The 24,733-nt window shown below is 44.5% G+C and overlaps 2 long non-coding RNA genes across 3 annotated transcripts in view; one reads left to right on the top strand and one right to left on the bottom strand.

The window, feature by feature from the left end:
* LOC311516176 overlaps positions 1–7,779 on the top strand; it is a 140,195-nt gene extending 132,416 nt beyond the window's left edge. Inside the window, exon 4 of the long non-coding RNA XR_014710355.1 lies at positions 7,573–7,779. This is a non-coding gene — a long non-coding RNA (uncharacterized lncRNA). The remainder of the gene's footprint in view (positions 1–7,572) is intronic.
* LOC311516175 overlaps positions 1–24,733 on the bottom strand; it is a 124,669-nt gene that overhangs the window by 69,779 nt on the left and 30,157 nt on the right. For both annotated transcript variants that reach the window (XR_014710353.1, XR_014710354.1), the window contains exons 6-7: positions 8,650–8,690; positions 7,285–7,354 (exon numbers count right to left, since the gene is read on the bottom strand). This is a non-coding gene — a long non-coding RNA (uncharacterized lncRNA). The remainder of the gene's footprint in view (positions 1–7,284; positions 7,355–8,649; positions 8,691–24,733) is intronic.

The raw sequence follows: 24,733 nt of genomic DNA, 5'->3' as shown, positions 1-24,733 counted from the left end.
TTCAGCCCTGGGACACTTCAGATCATGTTAGGTCTGGGCACCTTAACCGTGAGCAGGGAGACTGTCCTTCTTGTGCTCTCAATAACCCCACTACTGGGCCAAACAGCGGTGATAAGAAACCAGCCTGATCTGAATGAAGAGGGAACAAGAATTAGACCTGTGCGGGGTGTAGATTGGGACAAGGAGCCTGAGAAAGGAGAGGCTGGTGGAGGTGGGGATGGAAACTGGGAGTTAGGGTGGAGGGAGATTGGGACTGGCTGGACAAGGAGACTGGAAGCTGGAGGTGGTGGGTGAGGGTGACTGGATCATCCAGAAGACTTGGAGTCAGGGAAGAAAGTGGTTTGGGGAGGTGATAGGTCACGGGGAGACTGAAATTGGATGAGGATCCAAGAGAGAAACTGGGACTGAGAACCAGTGGGGTGGGGGAAGCGGAACAGATCAGACGATGAGCCAGGGAACAAGGGGAGAACTGGTACTGGCTGGGCAAAGAGACTGGTGAGGAGTGGGGGGCAGACACTGAGACTGGATGAGGCGCTTAGGGAAGGAAACATGAGCTGTGAAGAGAGGGCTGGAAATACATTAAATTATTCCAGAATGGAATATATTACTGAACCCTAAAATACACTTTAAAGGACCTGATTCAAATCCCACTGAAGTTAATGGAAGTCTTTCCATTGACTTCAATGGGATTTGAATCAGGCCCTTAAATCCTTTATTAAAATATTGTAAATAAAAATTGTTAAGGATTGTGAAGATGATGAGCCAAAGAAATAGCAGTACAAGTTATTGACACATGCATCCTGTTTTTTCATAATGCTGTGAAAAGTGTATTTAAATTAGAGCTGTGCAAAACTCAGTTCATTGTAAAGTTTTCTTTACACTACTGGGGCTCAGACCGAGAAGCCTTTCTGTGAGGAGCTCTTAGTCATGTGAACAGTCCCATTGACATCAGTGGGCCTAATGCCATGAAAAGTGACTTAAGGCCAGGATCCACAAGAGGACATAGGTGCCTAAATCTGGGAGTTAGGAGCCTAAGTTGTGTTTTAGATGCCACTGCAATCCACAAAACTCCTGCTCAGCTACCACCCAACCCTGTAGGTGCCTAAAGTCACTCGGCACCTGAGTTTTTGCAATAAAAGTTCCGTAAGAGCCTATGTTCCTGCCTCTGGGCATGCATGCTGCTGCCTCCCTCTAGGTGTCCGGGTTCATAGCTCCTGTCTACTGCCCAGAGTGATCCACAAGCTGGGGAAGATAGGGGCTCCTCTGCCTAACTCGTGTGCAGAGCCCAGTCTGGTAGGTGTACTCAGAGTCTCCTTAACTCCACACAAAACAGCCAGGGGGGACCTCCCTTCAAACTAGGCTTGGAAAAATTAGATTTTTAAATTGGCAAATCTCAGTAAAGACAATTTTGCGGTACACACACAAACTGATGAAAAAGTATTTCTATTGATGATGATTGAAATGTACAATAAGCAAAGTAAGAAAAAGGCTGCTTGAGAACGTAGACTTTGATTTAAGGCTATATGCTTTGTATATTTTGGCATTCGAGGTTGACAATTTGTGTTTTAAATAGTTATAAACCTTTAACTTTTTGAATCTCAATGTCTACTGTCATTAAATAATTATCTGATTCCCGCCCCCCATAATTTCCCGCAACTGTGAAAATTTAAATATATTACAAATTTTTAAAAATGCTTAAAAATAAAGATCAGTATTATCCATTGAAATTATTGGGCGGGGTGGAGGAATATCAAACCTACTTATAAACTTTAGCCCATTGGTTGGCGGTACTTACTTATAATGCAGGAGGTTCAAGTTTTCCCTCTGCCTGATGAGATGGGATTTGAACAGGGATATACCACCTTTTAGGCAAGTGTTCTAACCACTGGGTGATTCTCACTCTCTCTAGCCCAATTAATATTTAATTATTCAATTATTTAATTGAAGTGGAACACCTCAGTAGGAGAGACTGAGGGAGACCCACATCAGAATATCCCATAGCTCAGTGATTGGAGAATTTACTTGGCTTTAATGTAGTCCTTATTTGGGAAAACTGTAACTTCAATAGACGTTTGATTTGAGTAAGCAGATGGAGTCAAAACCTCAAAATACAGACCCTAAAATTTGTGTCACATGCTGAGAACAATAAACCTGATTTAAGCACCTTACTCATAATGAAAATGACATGTCCAATTAAAATATTGTTTAGAGTACAAACTTTTATTAGTACCACTGCATAACATTTTAATTTAATGCCTTGATATTAACTATCCTATGTTACTTATTTACAGTATTAGATATGTAATAAAATATACATTAATATATTTAAATTCCTGTCAGTTATGGGTTGAAGGTTGTCTTTTATATTTGCACAGCAACTGTGAAAGTCAGTGGGATTTTCCTATGTTTCAAAAATTGTGGGATAATGCATAAAATGAATCCTTAATAATTTGAATAGACCTTTTCTGCAGGGCTACATTTACATGCAATAGTTGGTATATGCTGGGCTCAGGAGTTCCTGAATAAACTAAGGTCATCCAGGGAAGAGCGAAGTTATTTATACCAATTTTTTATCTCATGAAAGAAGAAGTTGATTAACTTGCTTTTTGCACAATACTACTACATTTAGATTTTTTAAAGTCTGTTCATGGCTGAAATGTATGGGAGTTGTGAGATGGTAGGAGAATGATGATTTGGACTCATTAAAACAGAAACATCATGCCAGGCAGCTCTGTTGTTTGACCATAACTGAAATGCATGTGAGGTAAGTGACAAATCCTTAATATTTATTACAGTAAAAATAAAATCTGATTCTTGTCTGAAGGGCCATTTATCCATCATGTGTAAAGTGTACCTGGAATTTTTACCTTATGTAGTGATTCATCATAGACACTGATGGCAAATAATTTAGCAATTGTTTTAGTGGAACAGGAACATACTGACACTGTAAGACTCGTTTGATTCAGTGATTTGAGGACTAAAATATAAATGGATATTGCAGACTTTTCAGGAGTTTTTGAGTCAAATCCTTCTCATCTTATGTGAGTAGAGCCGCTGAGTTATAGGGATTATTTGTGTGAGTAAAGCAAGCAGAGATATGGGCCACATTTTGTAATGACTATGGAGAATTAAGTTATGAGGTCAGGATGGCATTTTCTATTTTAGGCCAACAGCTTTGAGGCCTCACTAACATGAGTCTGAGTCTTGTCTGTCTGAACCTTTTTGGATAATGTCTTGACAACTTTGTAAATTATGTAAAGCACATTGTGCTGCTGTTGTCATACTGTTACATGACATGGAGTTTAAACGATATTTGATTGACTTTCTTTCTACACAGAAATCTAGCACCAAAGGGCTTGATCTCAACAGGAACTGAGCAGTTCTGCTCCTACTAACTTCATTGGGAGCTAAGAGTACTAAGCACCCAGCCCTTTGCAGCAATAAAGCCAACAACAGGAGGAGAAATCTGGGTGGAGATGTTTTATTTCTGTCATGCAAGCTAAAGACATTACAAGACAGCCTCTCTCTCCTGATTCAGATCATCAAAGGCATTTGAAGCTGAAGCCCCAATGGTACAAACAAAAACGGGGGGGACTGCTGACAAGGCACTCTCTTTGGGGGCTCTGCCACTCTGGAATTCACCTGATGGTCAGAATAGCCTGAATTTAAGGACTATCAGGGTACAGTGCAAATCTTAGCTTTTTTTACAGGCTTTTGAACATAGTAGAGAATTGTGAGAGTGGTGAGCTGCTGGAGAAGAAGGGTGGTTTCAGCTTTTGATTTGCTTTGGTTTCTGGCTGTGGGTCACACTGAATGTCATTGATCCATGTTAGCTAAGTTGGAGTGTTCTTTGGAGGTTTTGTGTACTTTCAAATTATATCAGGGGAGTGTAGAGCATATGGACAGATACCCTTTTTTAACGTGTGCATATAAATACAAGATATGTAAAGTAAAGGTCTATCTGATTTCCATTTTAGGAACCATGGAAATATAAATGCCGCTGTTAGCAACCAAATATTAATTACCATGACTAGTGCTTAGATAATAATGGCAGCTCAACAGCTACACACAGCTAAGTAAATAACCAGGCTCCTATAGACTTTAGCATATGAAGACATTTATTCTTCTTTAACTATTGATGTGAATTTTGGTCTCTCCCCAATCTCCAAGTACCACTTGGAAACAGCTCTCTGTGGTGAGTATCACTTCCACAGATTTGCAGGGATTGGGACACAGTAACTATGTCCTGGCTTTCCTTTCAGATTGCTTCTATTCCCAAATTACGTGAAGGGCCAGCCAGAACTTGACCCATAAAAAGATCTACTCAGATATGGATCTTTACAAGCCCTGGTATTCATACAGTGATGTTATCAGATTTCCTAAATAATTTTGATTTACTCTACATCAAACAATAAAAAAAATTAAATGGGTGTGTTGATTCTTTTATTTGGACTAAATTATTAAATCAGCAAGCTTTTGATAGACAGGGGAAAAAATGGACCTCTGGCCTGATTCAGTCTTCCTTGAGGTCCATGGAAAGACTCCCAGGGGCATTGGATCAGGCTCCGAATGAAGTTTTCCTTTGAAAGTTCAGTAAAACTTATCAATAATGTGCACAATACCTAACATTGTCCGAAAGAACACTATGGACCAAGCAGGGCTACAGTTGATATGACTGACAACAGAATTTGGCCCAAAATGGATAATCTGGTCACGGATGCACATCTAGAAGTATGTGATCTTGAGGTTGAGGGGACCTTTTGGTGAAGCTTTATGCATCAAGTAGCCATCATGATCTCAAAATTTGCTTTATTAACTGCACCTAAAAATAGGTAACCTAAACTAAAATGTACATGACAGTGAATTTTGTCCAGAACAACAGTGCTATTTTTATGGACAAAGCGAGAAGATTTTTATTGTACATATTACTAGTATGTAAAATACTATGGAGCTGCCGACAGTGACTCCATAGTAAAGACATTTGGCTATAAAGCCTATTCAGCCTCTTTGTTGTGTATGAAAAATACAACCTATCCTCCCAAATTTACAGCACTTATTCTTGAGCACAAGATGAATTTACAAATAAATCTGTTAATTTGTGTATGATTTAAAATAAATTAAAATTTGGGTCCTTTAAGAAACTTAGCATTTTGTCGGTCTTTTCTTTGTCCTGAATGATCTTAACACTGGAATAAAGTAGACTCTTCAATTTTCCATATAGTTAACAGAAATCTTGTGCATAGGCTACATTTGAAGAAATTAATTTGTAATTAAGATAAGTTATTAATGATCATTGTATCTAATTGTTATGAATGGAAATAAATATTTTAAAAATCTAATGTGCCTTTCAAAATCAATTTAATTTAATTTAGAACCACAGATACACTAAGTTGCCTAAATCAGAATCATATGGTCATCCTCTGGAGTTACTGCAGAGTAAAGTTGTTTGGGTACTTTAGCTAGGTACTTCTTATCTTTAAATGCATGGATTTTTTTTCAGTAACTGAATTGTCTGGATTTCTAATGCTTGGTTTTGGGATGCCTACAGCATCCCTGTAATTTGTTTTTAACCTTAATTTGCTATATGATGGAGTTAAAGTTAAGAGCATGTACCATAGTTTTCTGTCGGAAAATAAGAATATATTGGTTTTATATATTATAACAGCCAGAGTTCAGAGGACTCTAGAATTACAATGCATAACTGTACACTCATCAGTTATTCATTTCTCTGCATTCTCAGAGGCTCAGATTTCCATTAGAGTGTATAGTTATTTCTTAGTAACTATACAGTACAAAAATGCCTGTACTCTGAAGGACATTAGCCAAATGGAATAGAGGAATGTACAGTGATTATGACAATCCCTCAGCTTTGATTGGTTACTGTCCTTGGTATTCTCCGTCCATTAACCCACAGCAAACATGGAAGCACAACTTCTGACTTACCTCTCTGCTATGTTACTCAGTACCCTACTTAATTTGTAAAATGGCTCCAGTTCAGAAAGGAACTTGAGCATGCACTTAAATCTATTCGGGAAAGTACTTAAGTACATGCGTAAATCCCATAGGACTTTTCTAACTAGGGATGTTTTCCTGAACTGGGGCCTCTGTGTGTGGAGAGAGAGGAAGGGGAGAGACTATTATCACTGCAACAGTTAGCTTGAGTTACCACATTCAAGCACTCCATTGACTTTAATGGACTTTAGATCAGGGGAGTTCAGAGAGGCAGTGGCCAGTCAGAACCAGCATGTTTTATAGTACCAATAAGAATGCAAGATTGAAAGCCTGGATGGTACATTTCATTATAATAACAGAAATACAATATCTTGCTGTTCCCTGCTAAATGATTAGCCAACATATTCTGGATGTTCATTCTTAGAGTTTGTTTACTCCAGGATATGAGTGTTTGAATATTTTGAATGCAGGAAGCAGAGGAAATTTATTATTTCATCATATATACTGTCACTTATAGCAGAGGAAAGAAACAAAAGCAACTTTCACAAAAAGCAAAAAGGCCATAAACATAAAGCAAATAGGACCAATCATGCTGCCGTTGACATCAATGTTAGAAGAATCGGTCCCAATATTTTGTTATATGTGCTATAGAAGTAGGATCACTACCAAGTGTAGCTTTAGGGCCTGATCCCACAAACATTTACACACAAGTAATTTTACTAAGGTGAGTAGATCCATTTAAGTTACTCATGTGCAAAAGTGTCTGGGACTGTATTTTGCCCGTATTGAAAATTAAATTGTATATAATTGTATGTAATAGTACATCATTGCAAAGGAATAATAAGTACAAAGCCAGAGCTAATCCACCTTATAATACAGGATTTTAGTTAAAAATTTTAACTTTGTAGATTGTACCATTTATTTTATTATGTGTAATTATATTACTCAATGTCAGCCTACTTCAGTTTTGGCTGCATTTTATTAATTGCTTATACAACCATACAGATATTATTGCTATAGTTGCCATTGCTGTATTAATATATAGTTATATTTTAACACTTTTTAATAATGTAACAATGCCAATATTTATTTAATTTTTTAAAATATTTGAATTTGTGTCTCTCCCTCACCCCCATTTACAGTCAGCCATACGTTTAGAGGCACATGACAGTGCTGCTTATTTTTAAATATACAGCAGACCTAAATGTATAGCTTTCTTGCAGTGTTCTGAACCATTTTCATAAAGTGCTTATAACAGAGTGCCTCACAGACCACCTCCCCTCCCACTGGCCATCTCAAAGGAACCTTGTGGCAACTACAGCAGATGCTTACCTAAAAAAGTAATAGTAGACTGGACCAGGTACCGGCATCACTTATTTTGAAGCATGAGGCAGACTTGGAGCTACAGAAGGACGCAATTGGCAGATTAAAGGTGGGACAATTCAAAGAGGATCTGATTCACGTTTATTGTTAATAAGGGCCTGATCCAAAGCCCATGAAATTCAATGGGATTCTTCTAGCTGACTGCCATAGGCTTTGAATCAGACCATAAAAATTTAGGGGAACAAATTAAGACATAGCTAAAAATACATTTTCTTATCTTTTAATACTGTTTTGTAGATGGAAATGAGAACAGCTAGCACCATGTGACCAACCAACTCTCTACAGACCATCACCTCTGTGATGAACCTGGTATAAGGATCTGAACAGAAGGCTCAACGGACTACCAGTGGTCAACTGTAATACTAATATCAGTGTTAACCCATATTTGTATGGCATTTTTCAAAAATTCATGTTCCTATATGCAAAATTCATATTCTATACTAATTATTACAGTATCTATTATATCTGTAAGATGCATACAAATGTAAAGTATCTGTTATAAAGCAGCTAAAGTCCAAAATATACTTATTTTAATTATCTCATGAAAAGTTTGGGTTGAATATTTTGCCTTTTATTACCAAGGTAGCATAACATAGTTTCCACACTTTTACCAAAAGAGTAGCAGTCTTTGCACTGTACAAAGATCTTTCTTTGTTAATTCCTGAATACCACTTTAAAAGTGAAGAACACAAAATAGATTTTCACATCACTGATTACACTAATTAATTCCTGATAGTTTAGCAGCTACAGAATCTGCTGCCTAGGTAAAACTGTTTGCTAAATCACAGTTACTGAATATCAAAAAACCTAAACCTTTTGCATAAGCATATTTAGTGCCTTTTCAAAGCCCTTTGTTTCCACAGCACAAACTGCAAAACCTTCTGCCACTTCCACAGATAGTATGAACACAGACTGGACTCCTATACTGAAAATTCAGAGATATAACACAGTGTAGGACAACGCAGTATCTTAAAATCCAAAATGGTACCATGCAAAGTTTTAAGAACACTCATAATGAAATCTAGTAGATCCTTATTAAACAATGTTTAAGAGGAAAGGTTCATTGTAAAAAAAAGAAGTCTTTTGTCTTGTGTAGCAATTTTTTTTAAATGTATTTTGACTAGAGAACACCAATTTTTATTTTAAAATCTACTTTATTTAGTTTTATTAAAAACAGATACTGAGGATATTTTGTACAGTATGCCAAGAGATACTAATTGCCTATATAAACCTAAAATAGAAAAGTGCATTTTTCCCCAAATGAAATTAGATAGAAAATATTACACAATCATGGAAATAAGTAGAAATACTTACCTTCTTTCCATATGAAAATATCTTTTGAAGATAAAATAGACCTGGTGGTGGAATGAAAAACAAAACTGAGGTATATAATTCAAACACATATCAAAAAACCCCACATCTGCCTCCATAAAGAATGCATATTTCTAAACTTCTGTGCCTCTCTCCCACTCCTACTATTAAATGATAAGGACTCTATCTCAAAATACAAGTTAAAATACTCTCCTGTTTCCTAGCTGTAGGAACCAACATACTGTATAAATGCTAGCTATTGTTTCAGAAGTCATGCATCTCGCTGTACAAAATTATGGCCAGTTCCCAAGTGAAGATTTGATACCAGAAGAGCTTCTCAAGGCGTAATGAGAGCAGATTCAGAAGCACTGTGTTTCCCATCTTGTTAAAAGAAGTTGTTATTTTCAGTAAGAGATTTCCAATGATCAGCACATATTTTTCAGAGCATACACATATCATAATTTAATTGCTAAAGAGGGGGAAAAATCCTGTTAGTGCTACACACAGTTGTTTTTACTGGCAATGGTGTGCATTTTAAAAATCAAATACTTAAGTAACGTAACCATGACCAGCAATTCCTGAAAAGGATTTCTAACCTGAAAACAGGTAACTATTCAAATAAGGCACAAAACCCATATTGGCTTAATCTATGAAAGCACTGCTACTGCTTTCATAGTGCGGATTCTCCACACTGTTAATCATTTGCTGCAGTCTTTGTGCAAAAGTATACGGTATAAACAAACTAGTAACATAATGCCATCCAGTACTCAGGAGCTAAACAAAATCATGGAGAATCATTCATACTTTAAAACACGCTTACAACACATATGTTTTAACACGGTATATAGATTTTCCTGGGTTTTCAAAGTTAAAAGTACCAAAGACTGAGGCATTTACTAAGACATTTTTGTTCCAGTGTGATACTGATCCAATACCAGACATGATGACACACGATGGGCATTAAAACCACACTGTCAGCCTTAGTAAATTAGGAAAATTAGGTATCATTTGATGATATTCTATTGTTGCTATATTGTAATCACAGTAATTTTCACTGGTAATGGTGCTTCGTGATGAAGTGCGGTTCTCACAGGAAAATTGTGAAAGGTATCGAAAGATTCAGAATGTAGCATCTGGTTTTAAAAGCTCTTCAGATTCAAATTGGCATTTTACTTTATCTTGAAAATTTATTAGAGATTCAGATCATGCCAGTTTAAATGGAAAGGTGAAAGCAGGGTAATTTCATTCTATGAATTATTCAGTTTCAGACTGGTGAAATTGCCATCCATGAACTGATTCTCTGACAGTCTCTTTTGCAGAACCTCCATTACGCTTGTCATTTTTATTTCTTTATCTACGATCTTTCTCTCAGTTACTGAGCTTGTCCCTTAGGGCTCTGCTTCACAAACCAAGTATTTCAAATTGGCAATAACCTAAATGTGTTGCTGTCTCAAATCACAGTCTCCATAGGCTGTCTTTTCCAAATCATTAAAAACCACATCCATGATGATTGTCTGTTAGGCTCTTCAATTAGATGAATTTAAAAAAAAACAGAAAAGAAAAAGAGGAAGGCATCATATCAAAAACAAGAGTTATGTTCCTGTAACAGCCCAGAAGATAAAGTGATGCTTTGTGCTTCCTCCTTTGTTGTCAGTGTAACCCATTCTAGCTGCATAGCATCACGCAGAAAGAAACAACTGTTAAAGCAGGCTGACTTAGTGCCCTGATTTCCAGCAAGAGCAGATAAGGACTGCATTACAGACAGACTAATCCACACAAATATACACTTAGAGACCAAGCACAATTAATAGCTGCTGACAGGGAAAGAAAAAAAAAAAGAAGCAACTGGATAACCGAAAGTAGAGTGTTTCATTCTCACAGGCTCCAACTGACACAGATTGCAATCCCAGAGACTCTCCACTTGATGGCTGGTTGTGTCATTGCTAGTCGACTGCTGCCCTGTATCCAGAAGGACTGGGATTGATTTAGGTCAGCGAGTCTGGTTTCTTGTTTGAGCTTTGCTCTAACTGCTGCAGTTTCTTACAATCAATCAATAGTGCCAATATTATATGTGACCCTTGGCTCGTTTAGACAGCTTCAGCAGTGAAGTGGCTGCAAAGGCCCCAATCAGACAGAGAGTGAGAAGTGCCGCCTCCTTTGTCCTATTCTTGCAGGTATATCAACCGTGGTATAAGAAACTATTAGTAAACAAGGTGGGAAACCAGTTGTTCTTCATCAGAGGCAATTTGGGTATCAGGCTCCGAGCAGTAGCTGCTCAGCTGAAAACGCTGCCAAGTTAGAAGCACATCCAGGCTGTATGTCTGCTCTTATGCTAACAAAAGTAAATTTCCCTCATACAAAAAAACCGATCGAAGAATAAAAAAACCTATGTTGCTTTGTGTCTAGTTCTATGCGTCTGCTTTGCCGCACTGCGACTAGAAAACTGCAGCACTAAGAGCTCTGGCAGTTGCGATAATGTAGAAAGCAGCAGCTCTGTGACACAGCAGTCAGCTGACTTGCAGTGTTATCATTCAATGTCCTCTATAGGATAGGGCCAGTTTCTAAGGTAGCACCAGAAGGATGACCTTGCATACAAAAATTGGACTAGAAAAAGTAGCTACACTCAGATACACCTGGCAGTGATTTTTGGTGCCATTTTCCGTCTACATAGTTTTCAGCAGCTTCACAGGGTCTTGAATTTTTTTACAAGAAATTCCTTACAAGAATGGAACATGTCTATTGGATAGTTAACCTCCCATCATCAAAATAGTCAATATGATAAGCTATTGTTAATGACAACAGTTGCTATGACTGAAGTACAGTGTTACAAATGAACTAGAAAATGCTGAATTGTAAGTCATGTGCCTACAAAAAAGGTGAGGTTTATCTATGGAAGTTTCTTGCCTGAATATGAACATGAACATGTCTCTGGCACATATATACTATGGGGTTTAGTGCCTTAGAAATATAAGCCAAGATTTGGGAAGATATGTGTTTGAAGTAGATCCCTATTTAGGCATCTAAATAAATGACCTGATTTTCATAGATGCTGCTGATTATTATGCAGCTCCCAACTGAAGTCAGTTGGAGCTGTTGGGTGCTCAATACTTTTGATAATCAGGACACTTGTCCAGGTACCTAAAGAGGGACTGCCAGGGGAGAATTTCAAAGGTACACATGGCAGCTGGGTGGCTAACTTCCATTCAAACTCAGTTGGAGTCAGGTGCCTAACTGCTGTTTGTGCCTTTGAAATTGTCCCCCTAGGATCCTAGATTTAGACATTTATCTTTGAAAATCTTGGCCACGTATAATTCTAAAATTATTCTTATAGTGATGGCAGTTCCATTAGAAATGGTTAGAACACAATTAACTCATCATCTGTCTTAAATCATAGTGAAGTCCTACAAAAAGGCATGTATATTGTACGGTCTAAACACACTCGCGTAGGCTAAATTTTCCCCTACATTCCTACTGTATGCTGTGCATCTCAGTGAGCCACTAAAGTCAATGAAAAATATTTATAAAGGTGTTACCCTGTGGTTTAACACCACTAAGGGCTTGTCTACATGGTGCCAGCAAAGCGCACTAGAGGCGGTATGGTTTGTAAAGTTGCACTCTTAACACCTGATGTAGACCTGATGGTGCATTCTAAAAAAGGACCCACTTCCCATTAATGTAGTTAGGACTATGTTACTGTGAACTGGGTATCTTTTAGAACAGACCAACAGGGTCTGCACAGTGAAGTTAGAGCGCAGCACGGTAGTGCACTTTACAAATCACATCTCTCTAGAACACTTTGCGGCACCATGTAGACAAGCCCTAAACTAAGCAAAGCAATTGCTATAAACTAGGTTGGTATTAATTGTAATGACTATCATCATACTGAATTACTTCAGTATTTAAGTGGAAGCAATATGGAATTATACTATAAATTAACAATTTGCACCAAAACCAGAATAAACTGTATTAAAATAACAATATTAAAAGCTTTGTTGTGACTTCTAAGCCACAGCTTTATGTTGGGAGAGAAATGGAAAGCGTGATGCCCAGATCTCCCTGATGCACATAGGGCAGACATCCACTGCTATTCTGCTTTGGGGGGCGGGGGGGTCATGAGGCATGTGTCCACATCCATGACCCAGCTAGTGAAGGGAAAATGGGGCCATCGTCCTACTTCCTCCCTAACCATTTTAGGGTGACTAATGTCCCAGAGGGCATTAAGAAAGAACAGTTCTGTACTCAGGAAAATACAAGAACTCCAATAGTAGCCAGCCCCTATACATATTGCAGAAAAGTGGGGAAGTTTCTTGTGCCCCCCACCCTTTCCCCTTGGCAGGGCTAACCTGAATTAGTTTTTGCTGTGTCTCAGCAATGCCACACATGGCATTTAAGATTGCCTTTTCTTTTACTGTTGTGAGACTCCCTAACACACACACTGGAGAAGCATAAAGCAAAAAGCAGCAAGTTAAGGATACCAGTTAGTGGAGCTGTTGGATGACTAGTACACTATGTCAAATGGAGCTTGGTTCCAGGAGTTGGCATCTACACAGTCCCATCTCAGAAGCGTACACCCAAAATTTTAAGCATGTTTGCCTGGCAGCCCCAGACACTATTTGTTCCATGCCCTGAGAAACCCTCTTCTTCTATTTGCTCAGGGGAATCCCTCTTCCGTTGGGCTTCTCCTGGGGCTGAAGTGGCTGCCTTTTGCCCTCTCTTGGCCCTTCCACCATTATGTTAGTGGGAAAAGGGAAGCATGTCTCTCTTCTGCTGCACCCACCAGCTCTACTGAGCTGGCTGCAGATATAGCGTACACTAGCTAAGGAACACTCCGAAGCATAGGCACTAAGTTTTCTTTTTCCCGGGGATGCTTCACCCCAAGACTCCACCCCCTCTGCCTTTTCTCGCCCTTCTCTGCCCCCTCTGCCAAGGTCCCGCCCTTGCTCTGTCTCTTCCTGCCCCGCTCGAACCCCTCCCCAAGGCATCACCCACCTGCTGCTCTCTGCCCTCTCCAAAGCACATCCCCAGCCACCAAGCAACTTTTGCTGGTGGGTGCAAAGCACCCACTATTTTTTTTCCATGGGTGCTCCAGCCCCAGACCACCCATGGCATTGGCGCCTATGCTCTGAAGTGTTTCCCCAATCCTGATGCTTTATTTTGGTGAAAGGATAGGCAGATGCACCCTATTTCCCAAAGATCCCACAGGAATTGAGGATTGATCCTGAAGACCGTGCTGGTGGAATGGTGAAAGAAGTTAGTGGGCCCTAGCACAATGAGGGAACAAGTCCTGGGGAGTCACTGAAAGTGAGATGAGTGTGAAATGCAGGGCTGTACAAATGCCGTCGACCCAGATTCAGGAACCTTTCTGAAACCTATGTTGGCTTATATGGACCTTTCAACCAGCCCTGCTTTCAATTTAGTTATCAATATTGCTGAAGGATAATGAACTTTCCAACAATGTGTACACAGTTCCTTAATCAGGCATGTTAAAAAATAATGTCTTTGGTTGCCTTAAAATACTTTTGCAGAAGGTGCATAGTTCAAACTACAGCAGACCCTCAGATTTCCGAACACTTCAAGAATGGAGGTTGTTCATAACTCTGAACAAAACATTATGGGTGTTCTTTCAAAAGTTTACAGATGAACATTGATTTTATACAGCTTTGAAACTTTACTATGCAGAAGAAAAAATGCTGCTTTTAACAGTCTTAATTTAAATGAAACAAGCATAGAAAGTTTCCTTATGTCAATTTTTTTAGCAGCTTACGTTTAACACAGTACTGTACTACTTTTTTATTTTTTTGCTTTGCTGCTGCCTGTTTGCAACTTGTGGTGCCAAATGATGTGTATGTTGACCGGTCAGTTTGTAACTTGGGTGTTCATAACTCTGAGGTTCTATTGTATTGTCTAGTTCCTGGCCAAATTTTATATTATATATTTAAACTAGGACATTATTGCTCTACAGCTTGGAAACAGTCACTGAAATATGTAAAGTTTCACATTTTTTTGGCCATTCAGCCAGTCAACGAACAGGACAAATCAATTTTTTAAACAAAAAACAGAAAACTGCATCCAGGCTCATAAACTTGTATGCTAAGATTTAGGCAACGAATTTGAAACAACTGAGCTATTATACTGAAAATGTGAGGATCCAATGATGTTAAAGGGAAAGACCTGGCAGGTACTTAACTCTAGTACTGCTGACACAAAGCTATACTATAACTTGTTTTTAAGGCATAACCAAAAAGATTTATATTTTATGTGAAATGATGAACTCGGAACACTTTGCAACTCCTTGTGATGTCCCCACTTCCCCTTCTCCCCTACGAACATATAATTTCATTGTCACGCAGCATTTATGCATCTGCTAGTATTTTGAAGGTTTTTTCAGTGTGATGGAGTATACGCTGAGCCAGCAACAGTTAATGAGCTGCTGTGGGCCCATTCAGCCCTGTCCCGCTACACCTGCACTTACTGTCAGGTAATGAAGGGGCAGTTAAAAGGGGAGGATGACAGCTCAATAGCTGGCTGATCAGGGAGGAAAACAGACCTCCTCTCCTTTGCTCCTTGAAGAAAAGACTAGCCCAGAAACTGATGACTGCTGGAACCCTCTGGAAGAAGGTAGGCCTGCACCAGGACTATTGAGTGGGTTTTTTGTTTTGGAGGTTTTTTTGAGCAAAGCAAAGAAATAGTCCCCAAAACAGCTTTTTGGGCTGTCTAAGACCGCCTTGGGGGCCCAAGGACCTTTGGTGTATCTGTGCTGTCTGGGACAGGCCTGAGAGGCCTAACAAGCCTGTTGTATAGAACCCTTTCCCAAAGATGAGGTGTGGGAAACTGCCTCAATAAATGCAGTGGACTTTGCACCTTACTCAAATCTGCCCTGATGTTTGTCTTGGACCCTGTAAAGCATGGTCACATTTGGATAAAATCTGTGTCAGAAAATGCCTATTAAAACTGAAACTCTTTGTAAGAAAGAGACTATTGCAACACATTTCCCATTTTGAGGGGTTTTTTTAAGTTTTGAAATTGTCAAGATGTCCCTTTTGACATTTTCTAAACTAAAAAGTTCCATTTATTTAGGTCAAAACAACCTGTTTACAGTTTTAAACTAATTTTATGGTAAAATAAAATGTAAAAGGTTGACATCAAAATGAAATGTTTCATTTGGCACAATCAGAAATTTATTTTTTAGCTTTCCAGCTCACAAAATTTGAGATTTTGACTGTGTCCCAATTGAGGAGGAGGAAAATTAAAAAAAAAAAAAAATAAACCAATTTTTCTTATGGAAAGGAAGTCATTTCCCTCCCAGCTCTACTATCCTCACCCAGTTTTGCCATTATCTAGAGTTTCTTCCATAGGTTCTCCCATGTACAATATACCTTGTTTTTCCCTTTTTATAGCTACCCCAAATTGTTTTCTTATTATCTCTTCCACCAGAGCTGTCCTTCTCAGCAAATGTGAATACTGTATTATCCAAAGTGTAAACAAAGGCTGACAAACCAAGGTCCCAGTAGATAATCTTCTATATTACTACATGATTAGTCGTTCTCAGATTTATCAAATGCTGCATCAAAATAAGGTCATAAAATCCCTAATTTGACCCTGTCCCACCATCCTAAGTGAATCCCTGTTTACTGGCACAGGGAGATTAGATTACCCTTCATTCACCTCAAAAAAGCAACATCATGTGGTATATACTGAGCATATCCGAGAAGTCCTATGGATGACATGCCCTGGACAAAGACCTCTCATTTGCCTTTCCTTTCACTGATATTCATGCTACATGACATGTAGCAAACAACACTACAACTTTCTTTCATATTTCAGATCAGCAATTTCCATTTTCTTGCATGCATGGTGTTTTACACAAATATTTGTATTTAGTTTTTATACTAACACTTTTATTTCTAACAGCCAGCTTTGTTTATACTTTAATTACTTACATGAAAGATTATCCACATAATTATCAAAGCTGAAAAAGATACATATTCTGAAGGAGTGTAATCTCTTTATTAGTTTATGAACCCTAGGTCCCACAGGGAGAGTCACAAATTCATTGTCCCGCTAATTTCACATTTAAGTCTCTGCATTAGCTATAAATGTGTAAAACAGAAGTAGAGAGTTCCTACGCATCTGATGTCATGGGCATTATTTTCTTTCACCATATGTCCAAAGAAACGTGCACTCAACCAATTTGATCTTGATGCAATTGTTTCAGAAGGTAGGATATGAAGTGGGATTAAGAAATACACCGCTTCTCTTTCACCTTGGTCACAAGCATTAGGTTTTTGATCAACCCAATTCTGCACTTAAACCTTGATTTCTTCCCCCCCTCCCCCCCCATCAGATACTGAACTGTGCTTTCACACTGCCGTTCTTGTATACACTCTGGGCCAAATTCAGAGGCCCTTACTCTACTTTCATTCAGTTCTTACAAATTCCTCCTCAATGGGAGTAAGTGACCCAGGATTTGTTTACTTTTATTACCTTTGTCTAAGTAAAATTTATGGAAACTCCAGAAAGCACTGGAGGGTGGTATATAGTGTAGTGTGTTGGTGTTCCAGGCAGACCATTTACTAAAGCAGTGCTCTACAACTTCTCCATATATTTTAAAACAACATTTCTCCCTCCCTCACCCCCAACCAGGTCCAAGTTTTGCATAATTTTTACATCAGGCCAGAAAGAAGAGAGGTGGCCTAATATTGAAATGGATATGACATCCCATATACTGCCTCCCGTCCCTGTATGGCTCTGGAGCCCACTCCCATTCAGCCCCTGACTCAGTGCTGTCACCCCATTAGCTTCTGAGCCTGTGCCCCAGTCTGTCCCACCCCCAAAAGCCCTTCTGAACCCCAGTCTGTGACCCCTTCCAGCAGCCCCAGGAGCCCCACTCTTCCTCCAAACCTGGCTCCACAGGCAGGCTGCAGTTACTGCTAGTCAGCCAGCTGTTCTGCTACCACAGCACCTTTGGTTGTGCAAAAGGCAGAACTGCAGCAATTTTTTGGGCAGAATGTATTTTCTGCGGGGGGGGATTCTGCAGTAGACATGAATGCTGCACGTGCTCAGTGGGGTAGAATTCCCTGAGGAGTAAACTAAGTAATGGTAACAAAATGAAGTAGTATACACAAAGTTGCAAAGTGATACTTTAACACTCCTCAGTTGTCTGCCAGTTTTCCACTAAAGATGTACGCTGAACTGAAAAAGCTTGAATAAAATATATTGAAACAATTGTGATTTTTTTGTTTTAAAGAAAAAATGGGGAAAGCAGATTCTCAGAAAAGCAAGGCAAAACTGCATCCAGCCACCAATCATAACCAGAATCTCCAAGTAATAAATGTTTTTGAAAGTGGTGTTTGGTATCAAAATCCAGTTACTTTCATGTTAGCCATTATTACACTGTCATTCATCTCTCAAACTGTATTAAATGTAAATAAAACTAAATATAAATTAATCAAGCAAGATATAAAACCTATAGACATGTTGCAGTACCTGTTCCAGCATATAGTATTTCAGTATTGTGACAGGGTCGGGCCAGATGGCTACAGGAGAGTAATCCTATTGGGATCCGGGAAATGGGTGGGCAAAGCCCTCCCCCACTCCGGCCTAAGGGGGGATCCACAGGACCTGGACACAAATAAATACGGGGGACAACTAATGAAATAACAGGGACAGGAGTGTGGTCAAAGGGTCAAATGAAGGGAACCGGACGGGGACACCGAGCAGAGAACCCCGGACAGCACCCACGGCTCCTCAAAGGCATCAAGGGAGTCAGTGGACGCCGCCCAGAAGAACTCTGCCCGGATACGTGAACGGATCGAGGATCCGAAATAGACCCCACAGTCACAGGAGATTCCATCAGCCAACCTCCTCACTCTGGTTTTATAGATGGCCATTTTAGCTAGGGCCAGGAGGAGGTTGACCAGGAGATCCCGTGACTTTGTGGGGCTGCAGATAGGGAGTGCATAAATAAGAAGGTGAGGGGAAAAGTGCAACCAAAAACATAATAAAATATTGGTGAGGAGCCGGAATAAGGGCTGCAGCCTGGCACACTCCAAATATATGTGTGCCAGGGTTTCCCTCACGCCGCAAAAGGGGCAGGTATCCGGGATAGGGGTGAACCGAGCCAAGTACACGCCCGTGCTCATGGCTCCATGAAGGAGCCACCAACTGATATCCCCAGTGGGCCTCGGGACCCAGGTGGAATATAGGCCAGCCCATCGGGGCTTCTCACCCTCCGAAGGTGGCAGGAGGTCCCACCATTTTGTATCGGGGCAGGACATGAGGGTGAGGGCGTGAAGGGTGTGGAGCACGAGCGTGTATAGATGTTTCCTTGGCGCCGTCTGGAAGCAGACCGGCTGCAGCTCATGCAGCTGGCTCACAGTGAAGGGGTGGGGGGTCAGTTCGGTCCACGGGGCAGAGGCCCAATGAAAAGGTCCGGCGGGCCTGAGGTGGAGGGTGGGCGGGGCGCGCCCTCATGTAGGACCCGGTTGAGGTAAACCCGAGTAGCGGGTGGCAAAGTGGCCTTCACCTCCTGAAGTATGTGCCGGGGAGTACGAGGTCTGGAAAGCCCCATGCGCTGAGCGAGCGCTAGGGAATCCAGCCACTCTCCCCGGTCATAGTCCAGGAGGTCTCCGACTCTTGTGACTTCTGCCAGGACCAACCTTTGGCGCACTGAGGACTCTGCCACCTGCACGCGAAGCCTGGGGTTGTGTAGCATGGGCTCCACGAGGAGGTCTGCCCCCTCGGTGGCCGCCACAGACCTGGTCATTGAAAGCAGTTTCCAGGTCTGGAGGAGGTCCTGGTAGAAGACCGGCAGCCCAGAGAGGTCTCGCGGAAGACCTCTCGGATGGAGATAAAGGAGCTGCCGGTCGTATCGGAGCCCTCGGAAGCGGCGCAGGAAGGCGTGCGCCAGTATGCTCCACACAGGACTACCTGCACCATAAAGGAGCCTCTGCAGGGCCTGGAGGCGGAAGACATGGACGTGAGTGTGCAGACACTTCAGGCCCTGCCCTCCCTCCTCCAGGGGTAGATGGAGAACCCCTGCAGGGACCCAGTGCAGTTCTGACCAAAAGAACTCCAGAATTGATGTCTGGAGGTTAGCCAGGAAACCCGGGGCCGGGACCAGGGTGTTGAGCTGGTACCAGAGCATGGACAGGACTGGTTGATTAAGCACCAGCGCTCTCCCTCAAAGGGAGCGACACCAGAGTAGTCCTGTCCATTTCTGAAGCTGCTCTATCACCCCACCCTCTAAATTGTGCCAGTTCTCCAGCAGCGAGGGATGCGTGGTAGAAAAGTAAATGCCGAGACAGAACAGCAGACCCACACTCTACTGGATGGCCTGAAGCGCGGGTGGGAGGGAGCTCGCCTGCCAGCCACCCCGACCACCAGGCCAGAGCTCTTGACCCAGTTGACCGGGAGGAGGAGGCTGCTGAATAGATGGCCTGGCAAGCCTCCACCCGTGGCAAGTCGCCTGGGTCCTGGACCACAAGGAGCACGTCGTTGGTGTACACTGACAGGACCAGCCGCAGCTCCGGCTCCCGCAGCACCAACCCCGACAACCTCCTGTGGAGGGGACAGAGGAAGGGCTCAATCGCTAGAGCATACAGCTGGCCCAAGAGGGGGCACCCCTGCCGTACTCCTCGCCCGAAGCTGACCAATTCGGTCAGGGTCCAGTTGAGCCTGACCAGACACTCTGCAGAGGCGTACAGCACCTGGAGAAAACCCACAAACTGGAGTCCGAAGCCAAATGCTTGCAGAGGGCTTTGGAGATACCCGTGGCTTGCAGAGGGCTTTGGAGATACTCCTGTTGAACGCCTTCTCCTGATCTAAGGACAGGAGGACGAACGACAGACCATCCCTACACCCGAGTTCCAAAAGGTCCCAGACCAGATATAGGTTGTCAAAGATGCTGCGGCCCGGGACGGTGTAGGTCTGGTCTGGGTGGACCACGTCCGCCAGCATGGACCCTAGCCACAGCGAGATTGCTTTTGCCACAACTTTGTAGTCCATGCTGAGGAGCGAGATGGGACACCAATTTCGTCAATCGCGGAGGTCCCCCTTCTTCGGCAATAAGGCGAGCAAGGCTCACCTGCACGAAAGAGGGAGGACCCCGCTCTGAAAAGACTCGGCCCAGACAGTGACTAGTTCTGGGCCAAGGACGTCCCAGAACACGCAGTAGAACTCCCCGGTCAGCCCATCCATGCTCTGAGATTTATTGGTGGGCATGCGACGGAGGGCTTCCAGGAACTCGGCCAGCGTGAGAGGCAGCTCTTGCTGGTCTCGGTCGCCCGTGCTGACCATAGGGAGCTCCTCCCAGAGCACTCTGCAAGCGTTAGGATCGGTCGGATCCGGGGAGAAAAGGCTTGCATAGAAGTGCAGGAGGGCGAGAGCCATCTCCACCGGATCCGTGAGGGGGTGCCGTCTTCTGCCACAAGGCAGGTGACGTGTTTCTTGGCCCCCTCCTCCTTTTCTCCAGGGCATAGAAGAAGCGGGAGCTGCAATCCATCTCCCGAAGGAGACTGATGCGGGATCGAACAAAGGCAGCCCGGGCCCAATGTTCCTCCAGGGCCCGAGCTCCTCCCGCTTCTCCTGGCGTGCTCCGCAGAGGGGCGGATCCTCAGGGCTGGCAGCCAGATGCTTCTCCAGCTCTAAGACCTCCCGTTCCAACTGCTCTATCGCCACATCCCTCCGTCGGCTGGTGCCCCGGGTGTAGTCACGGCAGAAGAGCCGGGCGCGCACCTTCCCCAGGTCCCACCACCGCCGCGCCCAGGGAAAAACACACCGCTGCCCTCGCCAGACCAGTCAGAACTCCCAGAAGGACGTCATGAAGCCCACATCCTCCAACAAGCTGTTATTAAAATGCCAATAGGCCGGCCCCAGCCTCTCCGCGCAGAGGGAGGCCGTCATGGTGGCTATATGATGGTCAGAAAATGGGGCCAGCCGGATGCTGGAGGACTCGTGAAAGGTGGAAATGTGATAAATAAATGTGGCCAACTGGGAGTGGTACGACCAATGGGCCTCCACCCAGACAAAGGTGAATGTGGAAATGTCATCCGGGTGATGGTCGCGCCAGACATCCACCAGGGAGTGGTGTTCGACTATCTACTGGAGGACGTCCGCTGTGGCCGGGCACTACTCGGTCCCCGAGTGGTCCCGCTCCTCGAGGGTGGTGTTAAACGTCCCCACCCAGGACCAGGTACTCATGAGGTGCCAAGGAAGGCAGAGGCCTACTGATAAAATTTCAGCCGCTCCGGGCCCAATGTCGGGGCATAGATGTTAACGAGGTTGACCACGAGCCCCTTCATATGGACCTGGAGGGGCAGCAGGCGGCCCGGCACAGCCTCGGCGACCCCCAGCACCTCGGGCCATAGGTCGGGAGAGAACAGGGTCGCCACTCCAGCTTTACGAACTGTGATATGGCTAAAGTACACCCTGTCCCCCCAATCCAGCAGCCAGCTGTCTTCGGAGGTCGGCTCCGTATGGGTCTCCTGCAGGAAAACCACAGAGTCCGTCCCCCCCACCAAAGGAAGGAGAGCACCTGGGACCTGCGGAGACCCATCCTACAGCCCCGGGTGTTCAATGGTGAGAGGTGCCATGAGGAGGGCTGTGGGGGGGATCCTCGCCGGCAGGGATGCTCTCGGCTCCCGACAGGCCACACAACAGTCCGTGACCTACCCCCTAGGTGAGCAAGGAGTCATGGACGAGGCGGACCCACTGGTAGGCCGCAGCAGCCCGCTTCCTGGTCCTTTTACCCTCCCCCAGGAGGGCCCTCGCGGCCCGGAGGATTTGATGAAAGTCCCCCCATTGCTGGAGAGCAAGCTGTACCTTGTTGCGGGAGCCACGGATGTCTTCTAAAAACTCCCGCAACTCCTGTCGCAGCACATGGGGGGGTGGGGTTATGGTCTCCTGGTTATCCCCTGACGGGGCCCTTGGTACAGCCCCGTTGTCCACCAAGATGGGCAGACAGGGTGCGGACTCCGAACGGGGCGCCTGATGGGCTGGCGCCACTAGGCCCGCCTCAAACCCTGGGGCAATAGGGGGTGGCGGAGGGAGAATAGCAGCCCTTAGTGGGTCAGGACAGGTAAACACAAAGGCCACTCCCTGGGGGTCAGCTCCTGGAAAAGGGAAGAAGACAGCCCCACGGGCAGCAATAACATCGCAGGAGGTGGACGGGATAGGGACAAGGGCAGGGGTGAGATTCTGGGCTTCAAAAGCCAAGCAGCTGGATGGTGGCACCTCCCGATCAGGCTCAAGGGTTGAGGGGGTGGGGAGGAGGCTCTCAGTGATGCCGGGCGCAGGCTCTATGGTGGGTTTGGCAGCCATGGCGTCAGGAGGTGGACTATCTTCTGTAGGGCCCCTGCCCAGGAAGGAAGTCGATTGCTCCACACCAACAAGGCGTGCCCCTGGTGGCTTGGGTCTCGGCCACATGGCACTGGCTGTCACCTGAACAGGCTCGGTGGCCACCAGCGGGGTGCCTTCTGGGGCCGGGTTGATGGAGGAGTCCAGGGGCTCCTCGGAGGTGGGAGCGAGCATGGGAAAAGGGGGCCTGGAGTGAGGTCGCCCAGATTGAGGCCCGCTGGCATAGGGTCATCCTCCCCCTGGGTGACCGGGGTCACACCTAGGGCCTCGATCTCCTCGTATATGGAGGGGAGATCGCTTTCTGCCACCCCGGGGTTCTCCCCACTGACACCCGACGGTCGCCTCGGGGCTCACAGAGGCTTCAGATGGTACCAGGGCAGAAGGGGCTCCCTCGCGGGCCTCGGAGGGGAGGGACTCCCGTGGAGGGGAGATACTGCCTTCCAGTGCTGCCACCTCTTCCCCAGCCGGCATCGGTGGATGGAATACACTTGTGGGCAAAGCGGAAGGCTCGGCATTGGTGCTCCCCTTCCTGGTCTTCCGGGGGGCCTCCGCACTGGATGGGAGAAGCGGAGCTCGAGCCTTCCACTTGCCCCGCTTCCCCTGTACTAGGGCCCAGCCCTCCATGGCATCATCTGGGGGCTGGCTAGCTGGGGTCAGGTCAGGGGCGATGGCTCAGGGACTCGGGGGGGGTTAACAGTGGGGCAGTGCGAGGGAGGGAAGATTCCCCCTGCGCTGGACCCTCTCCCATGCCCGGCGGTGTCCCTGCAGCACCCTCCTCCACAGGCCCCGCCAGATTGCAAGCAGCGGAGAGGGGCTCTCCCCTCGTCTGGGCATAGTGGGGAAGGTGCCCCTTGGGCCCGAGCGGGAGCAGTGGTGGGCTGGGTAGGAGGAGGGGTGGCTTCAAGGCTGCAGTTGGAGCAGTAGCAGCACCCGAGGGTGGGGGGTCCAGCACCTGGCCAGCAACCAAGTAGCCAAGAAGGGGAATGGTGTCTGGCCCAGGCAGGGGAGCAACTGGAGCAGCGGTAGCAGCAGGGAGAGCACAGGGCCTAGCAGCAGGAGCCCTTTCCCTCCAGGCCAGAGGGCTACAGAAGAGTGATCAAAGGGAGAGCTATTGGTCCCAAGTAAAGCAGGTCCCTTTTCCCTGGGTAAAGGAACAGTGAAGGTTCCAGAACAATCAGGAATTTTCTGGAGATAATTAAGACAGACAGGCTGATTAGAACACCTGCAGCCAATCAAGAAGCTGCTAGAATCCATTAAGGCAGACTAATCAGGGCACCTGGGTTTTAAAAAGGAGCTCATTTCAGTTTGTGGCGTGCATGTGAGGAGTTGGGAGCAAGAGGCATTAGGAGCTGAGGCTGAGAATGTGGACTGTTGGAGAACTGAGGTGTACAAGCATTATCAGACACCAGGAGGAAGGTCCTATGGTGAGGATAAAGAAGGTGTTGGGAGGAGGCCATGGGGAAGTCGCCCAGGGAGTTGTAGCTGTCGCACAGCTGTTTCAGGAGGCACTCGAGACAGCTGCCTGCCACAGGTCCCTGGGCTAGAACCCAGAGTAGAGGGCGGGCCCGGGTTCACCCCAAATCCTCCCAACTCCTGGTCAGACACAGGAAAAGTCAACCTGGACTGTGGGTTCAGAAAAACGGCCAAGCTAAGGGCTCCCGTGAAGCTCCAAGGCGAGCAAATCTGCCAATAAGCACAAGACCCACCAAGGCAGAGGAGGAATGGTGTCAGA

Source organism: Lepidochelys olivacea (genome assembly GCF_965140295.1).
Source record: "Lepidochelys olivacea isolate rLepOli2 genome assembly, chromosome: 2".
Lineage (NCBI taxonomy): Eukaryota > Metazoa > Chordata > Testudines > Cheloniidae > Lepidochelys > Lepidochelys olivacea.
Note: the sequence above shows the minus strand (reverse complement) of the source record. Positions and strands in the feature narration are given on the sequence as shown.